This window comes from Natrix helvetica, assembly GCF_964273705.1.
Source record: "Natrix helvetica genome assembly, chromosome: 1".
NCBI classification, from domain to species: domain Eukaryota; kingdom Metazoa; phylum Chordata; class Lepidosauria; order Squamata; family Natricidae; genus Natrix; species Natrix helvetica.
This window is the reverse complement of record NC_138548.1, coordinates 100,827,962-100,846,743: the sequence shown is the minus strand read 5'-3', so window position 1 is coordinate 100,846,743 and position 18,782 is coordinate 100,827,962. Positions and strand designations below refer to the sequence as shown.

The window sequence follows — 18,782 nt, the reverse complement described above, 5'->3', positions numbered from 1 at the left end:
CTCTGGACAACTGTGTTTCATGAGCTGACTGTTGGAACCACCCAAACTTTATTGCTTAATCACATTTGGAATCAATTTTTACTGCTTTTTCTTGTTGTGGAACAGCCAGATTTATGGCATTCACTGGGGGAGTTTTCTTCAATCCTTAACAAACAAAAGTTTTAGCAACAAGTTTAAGGACTTAGAAAAAATCCTTTGAGGTGGGGATTAATGGGAAAAGAGGGATTAAAGATTTGTTTTGGAAAGTTACAAATGGACCAGTTGGACTTGAAATAAGATTTCAAAATTAATTCAAAGAATCCTTCTTATGGAACAGAGCTATTGCTTTGAATTCAAGGGGGGGGGGGGCGGAAACATGATAGGATGAGACTTTAAAGGCTGGACCCTAGGTGACAGAAGGCAATAAAAGTAGCACACTTACATTTGATTTCTTAACACAAAGTGGACCAATATATTTTAACATTGGATTTATTAAAGGATATTTGTGAACAATAATTAAAAGTTAATTTTCAGAATGTACATACATACACTCTGGGTAAATGATGCTATGAAAGAGGAACACGTTCTACCAGACAGGACTGAAATAGATTTAACTGTAGATTTCAAAGTGACAGTCTACGAGATCTGAGAAACACCCTGATAATCTTTGAAGATCTGCTTCAGTTGCTTTATTAAAATTTGGCCTCAATTGTTAATCCATAATAACAAAGGGTCTCCTAAGAGTTTAGGCTCGGTCTGTACAAATCGTTTTCTGGATAGCAATATTGGAAATGTTTGCATTTCTTCTTTAGATGACTGTTGTATTTCTATATAAACTCCAAGCAGATATTCTAGATATACAAATGAAACCAGATGTTGCCTTAATAATTAAAAAGGGACTCATAAATAATTAACTAGAAGAATAACTTGAATAATTTTTGTTTTTAATAATAATTTTATTAAAGATAACATTGTGTAGATAAAACTAATACAAGCTACATAAAAGAATAAGAAAGAAAAATAAAAAGTGCAGAGAGAAAAAAAAGAAAAACATTAATAAAAAGAGAATATATAAATAAATAATATTCCCCTTCATCTCGGCAAGTATAAACCACTTTGACAAATTATCACCATCTCTTAAGACATAACAATCTTTTCATCCCTTATCTAGGAGCACTCACATGGTTTGGATGATGGGTTGGAGGTTAGCAAGCCCACATTCGAGACCTGAGTTCTGCCTTGGGATGGGTGAGCTCCTGTCTTTTGCTCCATCACCTGCTGGGGACAGGAAAGGAGTCTTCAACTGGGCAGCAACTGCCTTGCAAAGGAGCATGGCAGGCATGGCAGTGAGAGCAAGAAGGCAGCAAAGGTCAAGTGGAGTGGCACAGGTACTGAACTACAGGAGGCCAAATGGGGATGAATGGAGGGGTGAGGGAAATTGGGGAGAATTGAAGTTCTCTGAAGTGTTAGTAGCAGGTTTCTAAGCACTTGAATTGTGATTGTTGTGACCATGGGAACACTGCAATGGCCATAACTTTGTCATCACTATAACTTTGAACAGTTGTTGAACGAATGTTCATAAGTCAAGGACTACCTATAGCTGTTTCCAACTCAATCAGGTAAACTTAAATATAACAAATGAATTCTAATTCCAATATCACATCCCTTATCTACAGACAAAACCTTTAAAATGTCATCACCTGATCTGTAGAAATCCATAAAAATTACCAGAAATAGCAAACTACGGTATCTATTTTAACCTTGATCACTAAAGTGACCGTCCGCTAACTCCCAATAATCTTGGTCTTTTGTCTCTTCAAATAATGTCCTAGGTTATCCAAGTTGCTCTTCTGATTTAATGCTTGCATGTCATTTAAATCAATTTCAGTCTTATTCTGTAAGATTTGTTCCTCTTCCGTAACATCATCTAGTCTATGAATAATTATAGATATCCTTAAAATTGACTGATTGATTTCCTTCTGGTACCCTCCAGTGTCCAAACTTCAAATTCTCTTACTATATTTTCCCCAACTGTGAAAACATATAGTTTCCCAGGAAAATGATATACTTAATTTCAAAATCTTATTTCAAGCCCATTTGCACATTTAATCACTGTTTCAAGGTGTTGATTATCATCTTCAAAGCGCTCCATGGCACAGGACCTAGTTATTTGCGGGATCGTATCCTGCCCCACACATCCCTTCGGCCGATTCGCTCACACAGAGAGGGACTCCTCCGGGTGCCGTCCACTAGGCTGTGCCAGCGGGCGACGCCCAGGGGAAGGGCCTTCTCTGTGATGGGCCCGACCCTCTGGAATGACCTTCCCCCTGACATTAGAATGACCATGGACCTCCGCTCCTTCCGCCAGAAACTCAAAATCCACGTATTTCAGCTAGCCGGCCTGGCCTAATTCAAGCTTTCCCACCTCAGTTTGTATTTTTAAATTTTACAGTTTGGTTTTAAGGTTAGGTTTTTAATTTTTATAAACTTGTACAGGGGTCTGTTTAATCCGATTTTAATTATATTTATTATCGATTGTATGGTTTTAATTTTGTACCTGTACACTGCCCCGAGTCCCTTCGGGGAGAGGGGGTGGTCTAGAAGTCTAATAAACTAAACTAAACTGTTTAAGTTTTTAAAATCAACACACTAGATATCCTTTTGCTATATATCCTCGCCCATTTTTATAAATCCTTAAACCCATACTTAAAACATTTCTTAAAGGATTGAAGGAAACTCAGAGAGTCAATATGATAAGATTTACCATTGAGAGGGTTCTCAACACCTGTAAAACAGTAAAAAAATACTTTTAAAGTGTTTAAATAATGAGGACTGATCAAAACTTGAGTTCCATATAAGTTACATTAAGAACTAGGAGCATGGTCCCAGCTGCTTGCAATCTGACTGCACAATCTTGGTTTCTGCTGTCCAGAGTGTGTGGGGGCAATCTCACAATATTTCCTTCTCTGGAGAGTTTTCAGCATCCTGGATCCTGAAGTTTTCAACATAGTGTCATCTGACTCTTCCAGGAATATCAATTTTCAATATCTTTAGCAGAAGACTTCTTGGCTAATTTTCTGATGTTGGATTTCAAAAGAAATCTGTTGGACGTTTTGAAAGATTTAGTAAGAAGGGCCAAAGAAAAAAATACAAAGTTCTGAGACATTATTTGAAAGGATGAAAGACTAAGATTGTTAAAAGGGCAAAAATATAAAATTGCCTTTTTTTGATCAAGGTTAGACATTGTTGTTTCCGATAATCCCTTGTGGGATTTTTGCTGATCAAGACTAAGTGGCAAGATTTTAAAAGATTTGTTTATAGATACCGTGTTTCCCTGAAAATACGAAATGTCCTGATAATAAGGCATGTCAGATTTTTCTGGTGGGCAAAAATATAAGCCCGCCCCCACAAATAAGCTCCCTGGACAATCCCCCACTTCCAACCAGGCGGAGCGCTGCTCACCAACCTAGCGGTATCCCGAAGGTGCCAAGCCACGGGAACTGGGGGGAAGGCAAAGGTGATCGCGTTGTTTGGCACCTTCGGGATACCGCTAGGTTGGTAAGCAGCGCTGTGCCCAGCTGAAGAGGGGGGTTGTGGGTGGCTGTTTTCTTATGTATTTATTTTTTTGTTTAATATATTATTTTTTCCTTTTTTCTATTTTTTTCTTTTCTTTTTCCACTTTTTTAACTTGATTATTTTTTGTAGTTTGTATTAGTATTTATTTGTATAATTTTAAGTAGACAACCCATGAGCTATTATCATTTCAGAAGTAATCGTTTACCTAACACTTGTGCACCTGTATAGTCTTCCAAGGCAACATTTCTCTTGCATTCTTGCACATCACCATATATTCTTCCAACTTGCAACACCTACGCCTCCTCCCTAACTTGCGCAGTGTCTCTTGCTCATCCACCGATCTGCACGTGGCACCTTGTGTAACCTTCTGCCCCCGTGGCATCTTGTGATCTAATGTCATGCACAACATAGGTTGGGAAGGTTGTGTGGGGCAAACGGAGGTGTGGCATCTCTCCCATATGCAGATGGGAATGCAATATGGATCAGGAAGAACATGAAGAGGTGCTGCATGGGTCAGAGACAGTGAGCATGCTGAGCATGGGGAGCAAGTGAGGTGCAGAATGGATCAGGGAAGGCATGCAGGAGTGCAGCACAGGTTGAGAGGGTTGCAAGAGTTGGGGTTGGTTGGGTTGCTAGAGTGTCCAGCATAGCACGAAAGGCTGGGGACACTGCACAGGTGGGGGAGACTTAACTGAGCAACCTGTGACCTTCCCTTCTGGCCATTGCCAACGCTCCTCTCCCTGCCAGTTTCTGCTGGAAGCTGCCAGAAACATTACCAATCACAAATGAATTTATACTTCTGTCAGCTTTGCCACCGACGTTTAGACTTAAAACTTAGAATAACTTTATTGTTACTTTAAATGCACACTCATCGGCATACATTAAAATGAAATTTCGTTGCATAGAGCTCTCAAAGGGTTACCACCCTTAATATACACTATACAAACATGACAAAATAAATAAATACAAAATTAATTAAATACAAGACTTTTGGGAACCTTTCAAGGATTATTGGAAAGGGCAACAAAACTGTAACCTTAAGATGCACCATTTCCCCAAAGTAAACTTAATCAAATTATCTTTAAAAAAAGAACCCCGGCAACTTTGGCACTTGGGAGTTCTTCACAAAGATGGCCCACTAACCTAATAATCCTAGAAATAAGGAGACATTTTTTGACAGTGAGAACAATCACCAATGGAACAGTTTGCCTTCAGAAGTTGTGGGAGTTTCATCACTGGAAGCTTTCAAGAGACTGGACTGGCATCTGTCAGAAATGGTGTAGGGCCATGATGTCAAACGTGTGCCACAGGTGGCACGCAGCACCCTCACTGTGGTGAGCTGTCACCCCAGTTCAGCACCGCTGCACATGTGAGCGCACCTCCCGCTGGCCAGCTGCTCTTCGTGTCTCTGCCACGCCATGTGAGGGAGGCACATGCGTGGGATCTTTCCCTTTGGGGAGAGGGGGCGGTATAAAAGTCCAAATAAAGTAAGTAAGTAAAGTTTGCAGATGCACGGGGGAGGAAGCACATGCGTGGGGGGTGCACATGCACAGGTCTGCACGGACATTCATTTTGGGGGTTCAGGCGCACGGGCACTTTGGCCACTCAGTCCAGAAAAGGCCATTACTGGTGTAGGCTCCCGTTTGGGCTGGGGGTTGGACTAGAAGACCTACAAGGTCCCTTTCAACTCTGTTAATGTCTTAAAAATAAGATTTCATGCAGACTGCGAAAGGCCTCAAGAAAGAATTGAACTGTCTACTTTTTAGCCCATGCAACCCTTCCCCTCCATGAAGTTTTGTTTAAAAAGAACAATGAGTCCCGTGTACCAGTACCCGAAAAGTAACCCAGCTAAGAGTTTCACGGCGCACAGTACAATCCACTCATGGGGTGGGGTGGGGTGGGGCGTCTGTGCTCGCAAACCCACCCCGCTCCTTAACTCGTTCGAGCGAAAGAACCAGTGCTTTTAACTTTCCTTTTTTTCTTTTTACAAAAAACGGAAGTCAGGAACGTGGAAAAAAAAATCCAATCTAAAACAATACATCGGGAACAGAACTCAGCGGAAAAACATTAACGCGGCGGAGCGCACCGCCGAGGCCCGGGCAAAGCCTCGATGGTGTTTTATTGGCTAAGGGCTATTAATGCATAGACGAGATCAGCAGCGGCGGCGGCAGCAGCGCTAAGATAACGGCGAGGCGAGGCAGGCGCAGCACAACGCGCCGTTCCCCTTCTGCTCCCTCTCCCTCTATTGGTCAAACTCGCACTGCAACTGGAGGCAATGGAGCTCCACCCCCCAATCAATAGACCTACGGGACCCTGGCCCAATCAACGAGCTCGACAGTCGGCGCGTCTAAGAGTGGCGTAGACAGCCACCTATGGCCCTGGCGTAATGCTTATGCTAGGGCGTCCCTCCCACCGAGGCTTTTTTTTTCCTTCCTCCAGCACCGCTGTAGGACAGAACGGCAGTTGCAGCGGCGCCGGTAGATGCGAGAAGTAAAACCTCTGGGTAAGCGGCTTCCTTGGCGGCGAGGTTTGGGCGGGTACGGTCCGTCTTCGGGGACAGAAGCGGATGCAGAAGGGGAGGAGGGTCGATGGGGTGGGGGGAGAGGCAGCGGCTGGCGAGACTTAGCGGAATCTGCCGCCGCCGCCACTGCTCTCCGTCATGCTGGGGACGGAGGGGTGGGAGGCGGCGGGCAGGGGAGGCTGTGGAGCCCCAGTCGTGAGCCGACGGTTGAAGGTTGAACGCAGCGCTTCTGGCCTAAACGCCGGTGCTCCAGACTCGCGAGTGGGGCGTGGGACGGGGGGTTGTCTCGGGAAAGGGGACGCTGAATGCGAACGGGTTTCTCGAGGGCTGTGGGACCTGGTGGCCCGCCTTCCTTTCCTCTCTAGGGGGGATGAAGAAGGAGAGCGCGTCGGAGTTGGAAGATGGGAAGGCGGCGAACGCCTCTCGGGCAGAAGGGGCGGCCGGGGGGGGTCAATTTTTTTTTTACTTTGTTCTGTATATACATATTTCCCGTGGAGATAAGCTCTTTGGGCAACAAGGTTAGACTATAAATTATTTAAAAATAAAATGGCTCCGAATTGTGTGTGTGTGACCTTCCGCCCCCCCCCCCCCATCAGACCGTTATATTCTTCCTCATAGCAAGGATAAGAATGAGAACAGAAGTGAAAAAAATTGTGGTTCTGATTGGGCAAGTTGTCTTGAAAAAAAAGTGTATAAGAAGGAAGAGGCTGGGTATAGGATATTGCTTCTAGGAGAATTGTATGACTTTGAGGCCTTCTTGTCAACCTCCTTGTTTTTTTTTTCTGCCAGCATTAATTAATATAGATTTTTCTGGTTTTCCCCCTTTCAGAAGCTTTTGCTTCACATTTGCAGATAATGTCATTTTCTTATAATGATCATGGTTTCATCATCCTCATCTCTCTTGTTTGCTGCTGGTGGAGCCAGGCCCAGGACCCAGTGCTCTCAGGTGTACAAAGCAACTCTAAACTTGTTCTAGGCTGTTTGCCGTCTTGCCATAGCATTTCAGTGATGATTAACCATTGTGAAAATAAAGTTGTGGGATGTCAGAAAGAAGATGTATCCCTTAATGACAGAAATAAAGATGCTACTAACTAGCATCTTTTAGAAAAGATCTTTTAGAAAAGAAGTACTTTGAATAATAGCATGTGTGCTTCTACTAAAATTCTCCTTTGGGTTGGGTGGTTTTTTTGTAGTTAGCCCAAATCTTTTGAAATTATTTAATATGCTATGAGTCATCTGTTTGTTAAAATAAGTGTATGGTGTTCATACCAAAAAGAAAGCATTAAAGATTGTTGATGCTTTGCTTAGGAAGAAGACTTTGCAGATACAGTAAATGTATGTTATGCAAGAAAGAAGTACTGTGTTGGAATGAATATGAAAAAAGCAGAAGACATTGGGAAAAAAACTGATAAAAGAAAATAATTGACTAAATTAGTCTAAAACTGTTTTTTTTTATGAATGAGAGAAAAGGTTTCCTCTTACTCTGTAGTAATATAGAAAACTTAAAGTTAAAATAAAATGAAATACAACTCAGTTACTAAAGTAGTTGAGCATTGGTAAAAAGAGACTCTGGAAAGAGCGTGCTTTCACTTATTATTTGTAGGTCCAGGTCCAAATTTGGCTTGCATTCATTAGCTTTTTCCCCTTATGTGTGTCTTTGTGGTATGTGCCTGATTTCTAATTTTAATTGTAGTTTATACTATATTTTAGTAATTGAACATCAAGTGAATATTTCTGCATTTCTGATTTTTTTAAAGAGTTTATACAAAATAGCTACATTAATGTTTTCTCATCCAAATAAATGCATTGGGAAAGTAATTGTAATGACCTCCTCATTATGCTTTGGGACACTCAGAACTCTTAACCTTGCTTGATAGATTTCATATGTTAAATGAAGGGCATTACACTTCACATTTTTCCATTAATATATTTTAGCAATCTTCTCAAATGCACACATTAATATATATACTTGTGTACTTGTTCTTAGTGTTGCAAGTTCACTAATTATTGTAAACAGATTTTTATATCAACTGTGAACAAATAGGCACACTATTATTACATTTTACTGTTTTTGAAAAACAAAACCCAATTACTGCTGGATATGAATCCATGAATTAATTATTGAATGTTAAAATCCATTTCTAAGACAAGTTATTTAATTCTCCTCTGGTTTTCATCCCAGCATATATTTATAAATTTTCTAATATATTTAAGAAAGTAATATTGATTTATTTCCTGTAGTGGTTTTGCAGGTGTGTATACCACAAATCAACCTGTTCAAGAATTTTGGGTTGTAGCTTTCCAAAATGTTTGGCAAATTCCCAACTAATGCTGGCCTAAGCCAAAATTATATGGCGTACAGTTCAAGAATCTGGAATCTGCCCCAAAGTGTTGTAATAGTATGACTGCTGATGGCTCCTATATTAGAACCTAATTGTGAGAAGTTTAAAAACAAACCTAATGGCATACTTCTGCCCACTTTTGACATTTTATATAAAAATGAATGTATTGATTTTTCAAAGAAGCAGTAGATGGAAATAATTTTGATAGTTCTCAGATCTCTTTGATGAACATCAAGATAATTTTTGCAGTTATGGGCTGCTTAATCAGGAAAAAGACTGCCACTGATGATGGTACAGGTAGTCCTCATTTAGGACTGCAATTGAGACTAGCAACTTGGTTGTTAAACAGAGAGTCTGCTAAGTGAAAATTATGTGACTGCAACTGTGCCTATGATTTCACTTCAGTTTTTTTCTGCTTCTTACTAATGAACATGGTTTCTTCCTTTTTCTTTGAGGACATCTTGGTACGCATGATTGAGCAAGTGAAATAAATACTACAAAGGTTGTTAATATGAGGACTGTTTAGTAAGGTTTTTTAAAGCACCATCCTAATTTTGAACAATCACTAAGCAAGGACTATCTGTATACTCTTTTATATAAAGTGTGTGGATTACCTCTAGAAAGAGGTGCTAAAGATTTGTGCCTTATGAGAAATTTGACTATGTCAGATATATAAATATCTTGATTCCCTTGAGATAATTTGTGTTGCATTTCTAATTGTCCAAACTAGTGGGAATCATTTCCAAGATATCTGGAATATAATTATCCTTGGTTTATGTGATCCTTTAACTAAATTTGTCAGTTCTGTGACAAGTGGAAAGATGTGCAGTAAGAATTATTGGTAGTGCTAGCAGATTATTGCACTCAGATTTTCCTATCTGAAAAGACCTGAAATAATGTGTACTAGAATAATCTAGATCCATGATGACGAACCTATGGCACGTGTGCCACAGGTGGCACGCGGAGCCATATTTGCCAGCACGCAAGCCACCAGCTCTGGCGCGCATGCGTGTGCTGGCCAGCTGATTTTTGGCCTTCCGGAGGGCTGGGGGATGCTGTTTTCATCCTCCCCAGGCTTCAGGAAAGCTTCCAGAGCCTGGGGAGGGCCAAAAACAGGCCTAATGGACCAACCGGAAGTTCGGAAATGATCATTCCTGCTTCCGGAGCGCCTCCGGGGGGGGCAGGGGATGCCATTTTTCAGGAAAGCCTCCGGAACCTAGGGAGGATGAAAACTCCCACACACACACACATGGGGGAGGGGCATGCACTCAGGCACAGGTGTAACATGTATATGAATAGAACTGTGGAGTGTTTTCATCTGAGGCAAGGAACTTTCCTGAGCATAATGGTAGCTACCATACCATGGCTATCTTTAAATATATTACTAAGAGATACAGACAATGGATTTAAAGCATGCTTGCTTGCTTCAAATGAAATTCCTGAGAGTGCATTTAATATTTGTCACATTTAAAAACCATCTCTCACACAGATGGACTCCGGGCAGTATACAATAATATATTAAAAACCTTTAAAATGTGTATAAAATTGAAAATTTTAAAACAAGGAAGAAATGTTAAGAATTAAGATGCAGGGGAGGACTTTCCAGGTTGGGTTGCAACCAAACCCTATGGCTGCTTGTTCATTTGCATGCCCCGAGCAAGGGCACAGAACTAACTATGTTATTATGACTTTACCAAACAAGGCTAACCAGCCCAGACCAATACTTGATGCATTATAACAGTTGTTGCCAGGCTAATAGAGTAGCTAGTATATTTTATCTGCACTGGCCATTTCCAAAGAAACTATTTGTACTTTGGTTACATAAATGTGCCAAGTGGTATCTCCCCCCTCCCCTAAAGACAACAGACACTTAGAAACACGGTATACTTTGATTAAAATATTAACTTTGCACAAAATCTATACTAAACAGATCTTATTTTAACAAGAATATTACAATGAACCTAAGTCTCCACTTACCTTTCCCCCCTTTATACACTTGGGCAGTTGCCATGCAAGATGAAAGTGTATCTAATAAATTTAATGTTAATACCTTATTCTTTGAATTAAAGTGCTAAAAGATAGTATATGCAACTCACAATATTATACACCATTTTACCTGAAACAATTTTGCATGCCATTAATGAAGTTGCTGCAAAAAGTTTCATCAGTTATTTTCCCCCATGTAATGCTTATGTATCATTTGCTAAACAAGTTTGGAAATGCCTTAGAGATTTGTTTGTGTCTAGGCCACATGCTTCTGTTTTACAAAGTTTCAAACTTATTGTATCCTGAGCTCACCTGAGAGGTTGATTCCAGGTTTTAAGATGTGTTTATGGCCCAAAATATGACCATGGAGCTGAAGTGAAGAATAATTTTGACTAGGTATATAAATTTTCTTCAGCTTTTTGTCTTAAGAATTCTGAAATTTGCAGATCACTTATTTATATTTTGTCTCCTGAGTAAAATCTACACCGAAATTAGATCTGAGATATTGAATGAAATTACTTCCAGGAAAACACAGATAGGATTACAACTTCAAAATTGAAAATGCCTTAATTATGCAAAAAGAGCATTATGAATGAATATATCCAGGGTTAGAACACAAGGGAACAATTCAGTATTTCTATTTAATTTACTTTTTTTGTCATTTTCTCTTGAGAAGAGAAAAAAATAAAATCCACGAAAAATTCTTGGAGAGCTGTTAACAATTTAATGATAGTTTGAAAATTATTTATTGTTATGGGACTATACATTGCCATATTTGAGTACTGACAGGTCACAATGTATTTGTGTTTTATTTTTTAAAAGTTACATAATAAATGGATGAATCCAATGATTTGGTTGAGTTTTTGAACTGCCTAAAATAGAATTTTCATAGAAAATTCTTGAGCAGTGACTGAATCATCCTTTGCATATTTTTGTCTTATTTAAGTAATTAGAAAGATGGAGGAAATATATGACAAAAATCTGGAAAGGGAAGATATTGAGGAAGAGAATAATTCACTTTATGAGGTTTTAGGGAACATAATTTATTTTCTTTATTTCTTACTTATTTTCTTTTTTTATTTTCTTACTTATTTTTGCACACACTCACATAAAAGTATCTTTAAAATTTGGCACTATAGGGGTTTGGTGGGTGGGATTGTGCTCTTATTCAAACTAGCTCTGCCAAATTGGCACATGCCCTCTTAATGGGTATTTTCATATTTTTTATTGGAGGGAAAGAATTCCCAGGAGGAAATCTTCAGTGAATGGCAATCAGATTTGTCAGTCCTCATTAGAGGTCCCCCCCCCCCCCAGCAACCGGCTCCCTTGTTTGGATCAATAACAATTAAACCAAAGAGCAATTCTTTTTTAGGATAGTACTAATTCTAGTACATTTTAACTCACTTCCAACAGCCATTCTTGAAGGAGAATTCAGACAAATCCCTTATGGCGAAGGGGACATTGAAAGAATAGATGAATTTGCCCATTTTATAAAAATACATGGCTACATTTTTTAATATCTTTCCTAATTACATTTTCAGGTCATTTGGGTTTATTGTGCAGGCAGTATATTTGGAAAAAAACAACAACCCACGAATCATATTGATTATTTGATTATTCATTTTTTATTTATGCCTTGAATGTTTTGATTGTTATCTTTAAAATCTAAGTCTGATCACCAGACAATGAAGGACAGACTCACCATTTCCTTCATCAAGCTCATGGTAAAGATCCACTCTTTCTCTTGGTAAGAATCTAGCAGTGCATATATGGAAAGTATTAGCAACACCTGTTAAACAGTCAAGATGGAAAGGCCTTCAGAGAGAGGCCATACAAATAACATAGGAAGAGAAACACCTCTGTGCTGTATCAGCAGAGGAAATAAATAGGTTGCTGGGCAGCACAGTAGTAACCTGAAATATCAGTACTTGTCTTCCAGAGAACAGCCCTTATATCCAAGAGTTGTGAGATTTCAGCAAGGAAGAAGATCTTCAGTCTGGCTACTCAGGGCAGGACAGGAGACAAGTGTGGTATTTTGTCTTCCAATTACAATACATCTGTGCCTAGGAAATTCAAGGATTCTTTTGTTAGAAGTATTTTTCACTATGTTGAAATATCTACATGTACAAAATAATTCAGTCTATGTATAATGGTTAAAATGAAACATAATGTTTTTCATGGCAGTTTAGGATAGAGCAATACTTTCAAATTTGATTGGATATCCTGTTTATAACTGGAAATATTTCTTCATGTTGGATGAGGAGTTCTTATTACAAAGTCTTTCCACAAATTCATTTCCTTTTTAAATGATTTTTGTAAATGATTTTAGTTTTTCTGAGATAGTTGAAATCATTCATATTTCCAAGTGGTTTATTTGTAGCAAATAATGCTCAAAGAGCACAGCCTTTGATTAATTGTTTTAAAAAGCATTCCATCCTGAATTGAACACTGGGAAATGGTCAAATTTGTTCCATGCTTCTGGAAAATCAATTAGTAAGGTACAGTATAAATGGGCAGCCTGCTTTAAAGTTATGGCAGGAAAAACTTATATATAGACTATATTATACTGCAGTGATGGCGAAGATATGGCATGCTTGCCACAGATGGCACGCGGAGCCATTTGTCAGGGCACGCGAGGCGCTGCCCTGTCAGCTGGCCAGCGCGCATGCATGGGGGGGAGACTGTTTTCGCCCTCCCCCTGCTCCGATAAAGCCTCTGGAGCCTGGGGAGGGCGAAAAAGGTATGCAAAAATGGGGGGGTCACACCTGTAGTGTGCGCATGCGCACTGGGGGGTCGCACATTGCATCATGGGTGCGGCACGCCTGCACACAACCCCCTGTGCTCCCCCCACTTATGGCATGCGAGCCAAAAAAAAGGTTCGCCATCGCTGGTATACTGTATGTAAATTGAAAGTCTTATTTGTTGTGTTATTAATTTAAACAATTTATAAGGCTTCCATCTTCCAAAACTGATCCTGGATGTTGTATAAAAATTAAAAGTAAGATAACGGATGTCTAAATTATAAGATAATTGCAGGTTTTAAATCTTTAAGTAGTATTGCCCTTCAGATTTTCTGATTTGTAGCGAAGGCAAGAGCAGCCAATAACTAGTTGTTCAATAAAGATTTATATTATACATAAAAAGAGAATCCAATGCTCTTGCTTCCATTATCTTGTTTGTGATTAAAGAACCTAGATTCTGGTGAGGATAATAAGCCCAGTGGATTCTTGAAAAGCAGAAGTATAGTGTTTCTGTTTTCAGAGTGTAAGTCTAGAAACATATTGTATTCCTGAGTTAACATTTCTGAGCTGCAGGTGGAGACATAATGTTTGCTCTGTTTGCAAGGAGAACTTGATATGTTGCCTCCAGGAGTAAAATGTGTCCAATCCTTCTATTGCAGCTCTTATGCCTTGGAGGCAAGAACTTGATTTTAGCTAATTAGAACTTTGCTATATTAAAATTATTGAATTATACTGCTGACTTGCATTGTCTGGGTGGTAGAATATTTGGAACAATTTGCTTGAAAATCTGCTAACCAATTTTTTTTGGTGTATTTTTTCCTTTATTTGATGTATCGATAATACCATCTGTTGCAAGCATATAATGTCACCATTAACACAACAGCAAAATATGTTGTATTCTCACAATATGTTGCACTTTGAAAAGCCCCAAGTTCTTTAATATGATTGAAACAAAACAGCTTAGGTAGAAATCCAAATTTCCTCTATAATGATTATCTCTTCAGGTTTTCTACCCCTTTTCCTTTTTATAAAACTTGTGTTCTGAAAAGAAAACTGAACTAGTAAAGCTGATATTTCAACAAATCAGAGATGAAATGGTACACAAGCTCTAACAGAGCAGTATTGTGCATATGACAATGGTGTTTAGATAGCTTTAGACAATAGCACCTTTTATTGAGATAACATATTGGCTTTAGTACTAGAACTGTTGCTCTGTGTTTCACAGAAAGGTTTTTTTTTTTAAATCACTTTGTGATCAAATATTTCTCTCAAATGGCTAGGCATCTCTCCCTGAACTGCTCACTTACAATAATTGGTACATTTTTATCAGAAAAAATCTTCAATCAAAGGCATATGAATATGTATTTCATCTAAAAAATAGTTTTGAATCAATCCTTTCCAAAGTTAGATTTTAGAGAAGAAGCCAGTTTAAAGGCAAAAAAAAAGTAAAATGAGAACAGTTGTATCAAGAATAAAATTGAGTTTATCTTTGGCTTATTAAAACATTTTTGGTGCACTTCCAACTCTTTAGGATTATAGTACACAGCATTATTGTAATTTGCAACTTTCACACTACTATTGATGACTTGTTTATTTACAATATTTTTATCTTACTTGTCTGTAAAACTCTCAAGTTATTCAATAAATTCTGCAGACAAAGACATTTTTTGTACAGCCAATCATGTCCACGAATAAATCAGAATTTGATTAACTTTTGCATAAACAGTTTAGAAAATTGTTAAAAGAAAAAAATTGGGACAGTTGATACCATTTTAACTATAATCAATTGTAGATTATAAGCTATTTGGAGGTGTTACTTGGGACCCTGACATTGTTAAATAAACAGAACTGGCGGTATTATGTAGATCTTCAACATTTTTATGCTGGTCTCACATTTGGAATATGGAGATTCACAAAATGGCTATGGTAGAGATGACCAGCCAGAAAACACTCATTTATTGAAGAACAAACTTATAAGGTTGTTTCTCACCATAGAATAGAACTCTCCTAGAACCATATAACTAGCTCTCTCCTCTAGAATAAAATATCCCTTTTGTTTTACACACACACCCCAAAAATTCTCAGACTAGCTAATACCTTTGGTAATATCCTCTTACCATCTTCACACATAAATTCATGCTTGCATTCCTTTACAATACTATTTTTCTAGCAGTTGCTTGTATTATATGTGTTGCCTATCTCTGATCAAAAGCAATAATTTGATTATAGAATTATGGTAATAGCATATTAGAGCCATTGGTGGGTTTTAGGTTGACATTCTTTTCTTCAGATCAGATGGAATAGATCAAAATAATTATACAGCATGAAATCTACTTTGATTATATTACCATTTCAGAGAAGCTTTTAAGCTTTTTGTCAGATATCTGACTCTTCATTAAATACCCTGAAATCATGTACAATATTTATTCTGATAATGATATTACATTCATCTATACCAGGCATGTGAAACATGTGGCCTGCGAGCCAAATACAGCCTGTGCAGACCATACCCACTCCGTCCTACAAGGGCAAAACCAATCTCGATACATTATGATATGGTCCACGATGCGACAGGGTTTAACACCCCTGATCTATAGGTAAACCTTGATTTATGACAAGTTGCTTAATGGACTATTCAAAGTTCTGACAGACCTACACGGGGGTACTTACAACCCAGATTCAAAATTGCAATGGTTGTGTCTCCCAATCATGTAATCATTCTCGACACTCAGCACCGGCCACATTTACAGCTGCGGTCATGTGACTGTGTTTTATGGTTTTGTTGAAACCCTGTGTTTACTTTCAGTTTCCAGAAAAAAACCCCACTCCATAGCATACCATGGATTTACTTAATGACCATGGCATACACTTAATTGCCAGAAAAAGGTCATAAAATCAAGTCAGACATGTGACTGACCCATTTTATGCCTGTCACCAGTTACAATCGTGATAAACAGACCCCATTACAGTCGTAACTCAAGGAGCTTTTGCAGTAAAGTAGTATATGGGTTATTTAATGAGCTAGGGCATCAGATATATGTAATATTGGCTAGTATTAATATTGTATAACTAACTTTAGTATCTGCATTGTTAATTTTGTTTTAATTTTGCTTCAGTAGCAGATAATACAGAGCTACAAGAAGTGGCCAATACTTGGTAGGAGAGGGGAAAAATTCAGAAAGATAGGTTAAAAACAGCAGGTAGAAACAAATAGAATGAAATTTATTATTTCATGAGAAGTATAAAGTTATATGGACTTAGGTAAGAAAAGGCATGTACAAATCTGGCTCAGGAGCACAATTAAAAAAGATTTGGATGTATTAGTAGATCTTAAGTTAATGCAATAATGTCAAACACAGGAAATCAGGAGTCAAGGTGGTTCAAATGAACGCAGGTTTATTGCATGCTGACACTCAACAAGAATCTGAACTAATGGTCAGATAGGTAGATAAGAATCAATGGAAATAACAGTGGACTGAATTTAAATCTCTTGTGGGCACAAAGGTATTTGAGACTGATAACATGCTTGACCCCTCCCTCGGTCTCAAGCTCGTCATTTCCTTCAGCCATTGCATAAATGTGTGTGCATACTAAGCCTCTATATTAAGATTCTTGTTTTCTGATTATATGTGGTTGCATGTTTATGTGTAACAATGGATGGGGATTGACTAATTGATAAGATGGCATCAAGTTGTTTTCAACTCTTAGCAATTACATAATTGTGAGTAAACTGATTTTGTCTAAATTGGATTGAATTGGACTTCTGCTTCACTGTGACCCTGGCTGGCTAACTTCCCTCGCAGGGACAGCGCGTCCAGCGGGTCTACGCCTGTAAGCCCTTCAGGGCACAAAGGCTTTTGTGGAGGCTTGTGAGGCTTAAACTGACCTTTTGTATCTCTCTATGAGATGCTTGTCTTGCTGCCTCAGAGCGTCCTGCCGCCGCGCCTCCTTTCATCTCCTGCCTTGCCGGTCTCTGCTATTCACTTCTTCAGGCTTCTGATCAATCTCCCTTTGGGCTAATGCTCCACCGCTCCTGTCAGCAGTTAAGTGGCAAACCGCGGCAGCGCAGGCAGCTATCCTTTCAATTCTAAGCCTTTTAGCTGCTGCGGATCGACCCGAATTGCCAAAAGCCATCAGAGACCCTGTTGCAAGTTATAACGAAGAGATCCTTTCTGGAATGAGCCGCCTGTTATTGCGTGGGCTCCAGGACCATTTAAAAAGGTGCAAATTGCCATTTTAAAGCTGCGCTTGTCAACTTTAAAAAATGGCGGCCGCCATAGCTCCTGAGGCACCTCAAGCCGCAGTAGAGCCTTCCAGGGAGGCACATAGCCCCCAGCTACGTGAAGGGGTCTCTGCACCACAATCACCACCTTGCCCTTCCGCATCTGCCAGCTCAGGAACTGACAAGGCTCACAAGAAGTCATTAAAAGCCTCTGTCAAATCCATCAAGGCTAAGAGGTCTTCTAAGACTGCTTCACGTTATGAAAACAAAAAGACAAGGCTTTAAAACGTATTTACAAAAAGGCTGCTAGTAAGAAGGTGGCCTCCTCCCATTCCTTGGACCAGCCACAGCATTGTCCTTGCTGCTTTCACCTGGGGATAGGCAGGGTAGGGAATCCTCCCTTAATCCCTTGTTTCCCATAGATGTCTCGGGCATCTGGGGACCGGCTCAAGAATCTCAAGCCTTATTGCTACCAAGGGATGACATGGTCCCACCCACTCTATAGCGCATGGAGGCAATTCCATCAATTTCGACAACATTCCGCCCTGACCAACCAGCCCTGTGCATGGCAAATTTTCAAGACATCATTGCCAGTGCTATGTCACGGGATTGCGGCGGGATTGCAGCAATGGGACACCCAGCCTCCGAAGCAATCGACTGGCATGCCCTCTGTGCCTCCGGAGCCCATCTCAACTGCAGGCCCTTCGGTCCCTGACAAGGAAGACCAGGACCACTCCTCTGAATCAGAGGAGGATGAAATCAAGGAGGCCGAGCTATCTGAAGATGAGGGCAGGGAGCCTGACCAAAAGGTTTCTTCTGGGCTCTTCCCCCCAGCCCTGTTCCCGTCTGCTCTATAAGACTAAAACAGCCTCAAAGATTGGAATTCAGCCGGTGCCTACCACACCTCGACCGGTGACAGTTTCTGCAGAAACCTTGTTTTCAGAACAGGCCCAGCCATCCGAAACTGTGCCAATGCCTAAGATATTTGTTGATCTAGTTCAGCACCAATGGGCAGCTCCTACCTCTGGCCCGAGTCCCTCAGTTTCTGATAAGGAATACTTCCATGTGGGTAAGGAGCTGGCACAGTTTCTGTCTGTTCCAATCATAGATGCCCCTGTGGTCGCCCTTTATACATTGGCCAATGGCATCATCAGTGGCGTCCCGTCGGCTGTTGTGGCTCTGGCATTGGCAAGCTGATGCACACCACAAATGGTGTTTGGCCTCTGCCCTCTTCAAGGGCAGTTCTCAAATGCCTTGGAGCCCTTTCTGGTGGAGAACAACAAGAAGAGAAAGGTCCTCCCAACAGCACCCAAGAAAGGTTTTAACCACCTGGCTCCTTACCCCAGACATCCTTCCTTTCGTGGGCAGGACTCTGGGGCGTCCTTTCGAACCCAGGATTATGATTCGTCCTTTCG

At 39.9% G+C, this 18,782-nt stretch overlaps 1 protein-coding gene across 4 annotated transcripts in view; it reads left to right on the top strand.

The window, feature by feature from the left end:
• Nucleotides 1-5,910: 5,910 nt before the first annotated feature.
• Nucleotides 5,911-18,782, top strand: part of FAR1 (fatty acyl-CoA reductase 1) — a 61,970-nt gene continuing 49,098 nt past the window's right edge. For 3 of the 4 annotated variants that reach the window (XM_081935720.1, XM_081935719.1, XM_081935717.1), the window contains exon 1: nt 5,912-6,058. The gene's annotated coding sequence lies outside the window, so the exon portion shown is untranslated. Of the gene's footprint in view, nt 6,059-18,782 lie in introns of all 4 variants that reach the window. The other variant, XM_081935718.1, reaches the window with a different exon arrangement.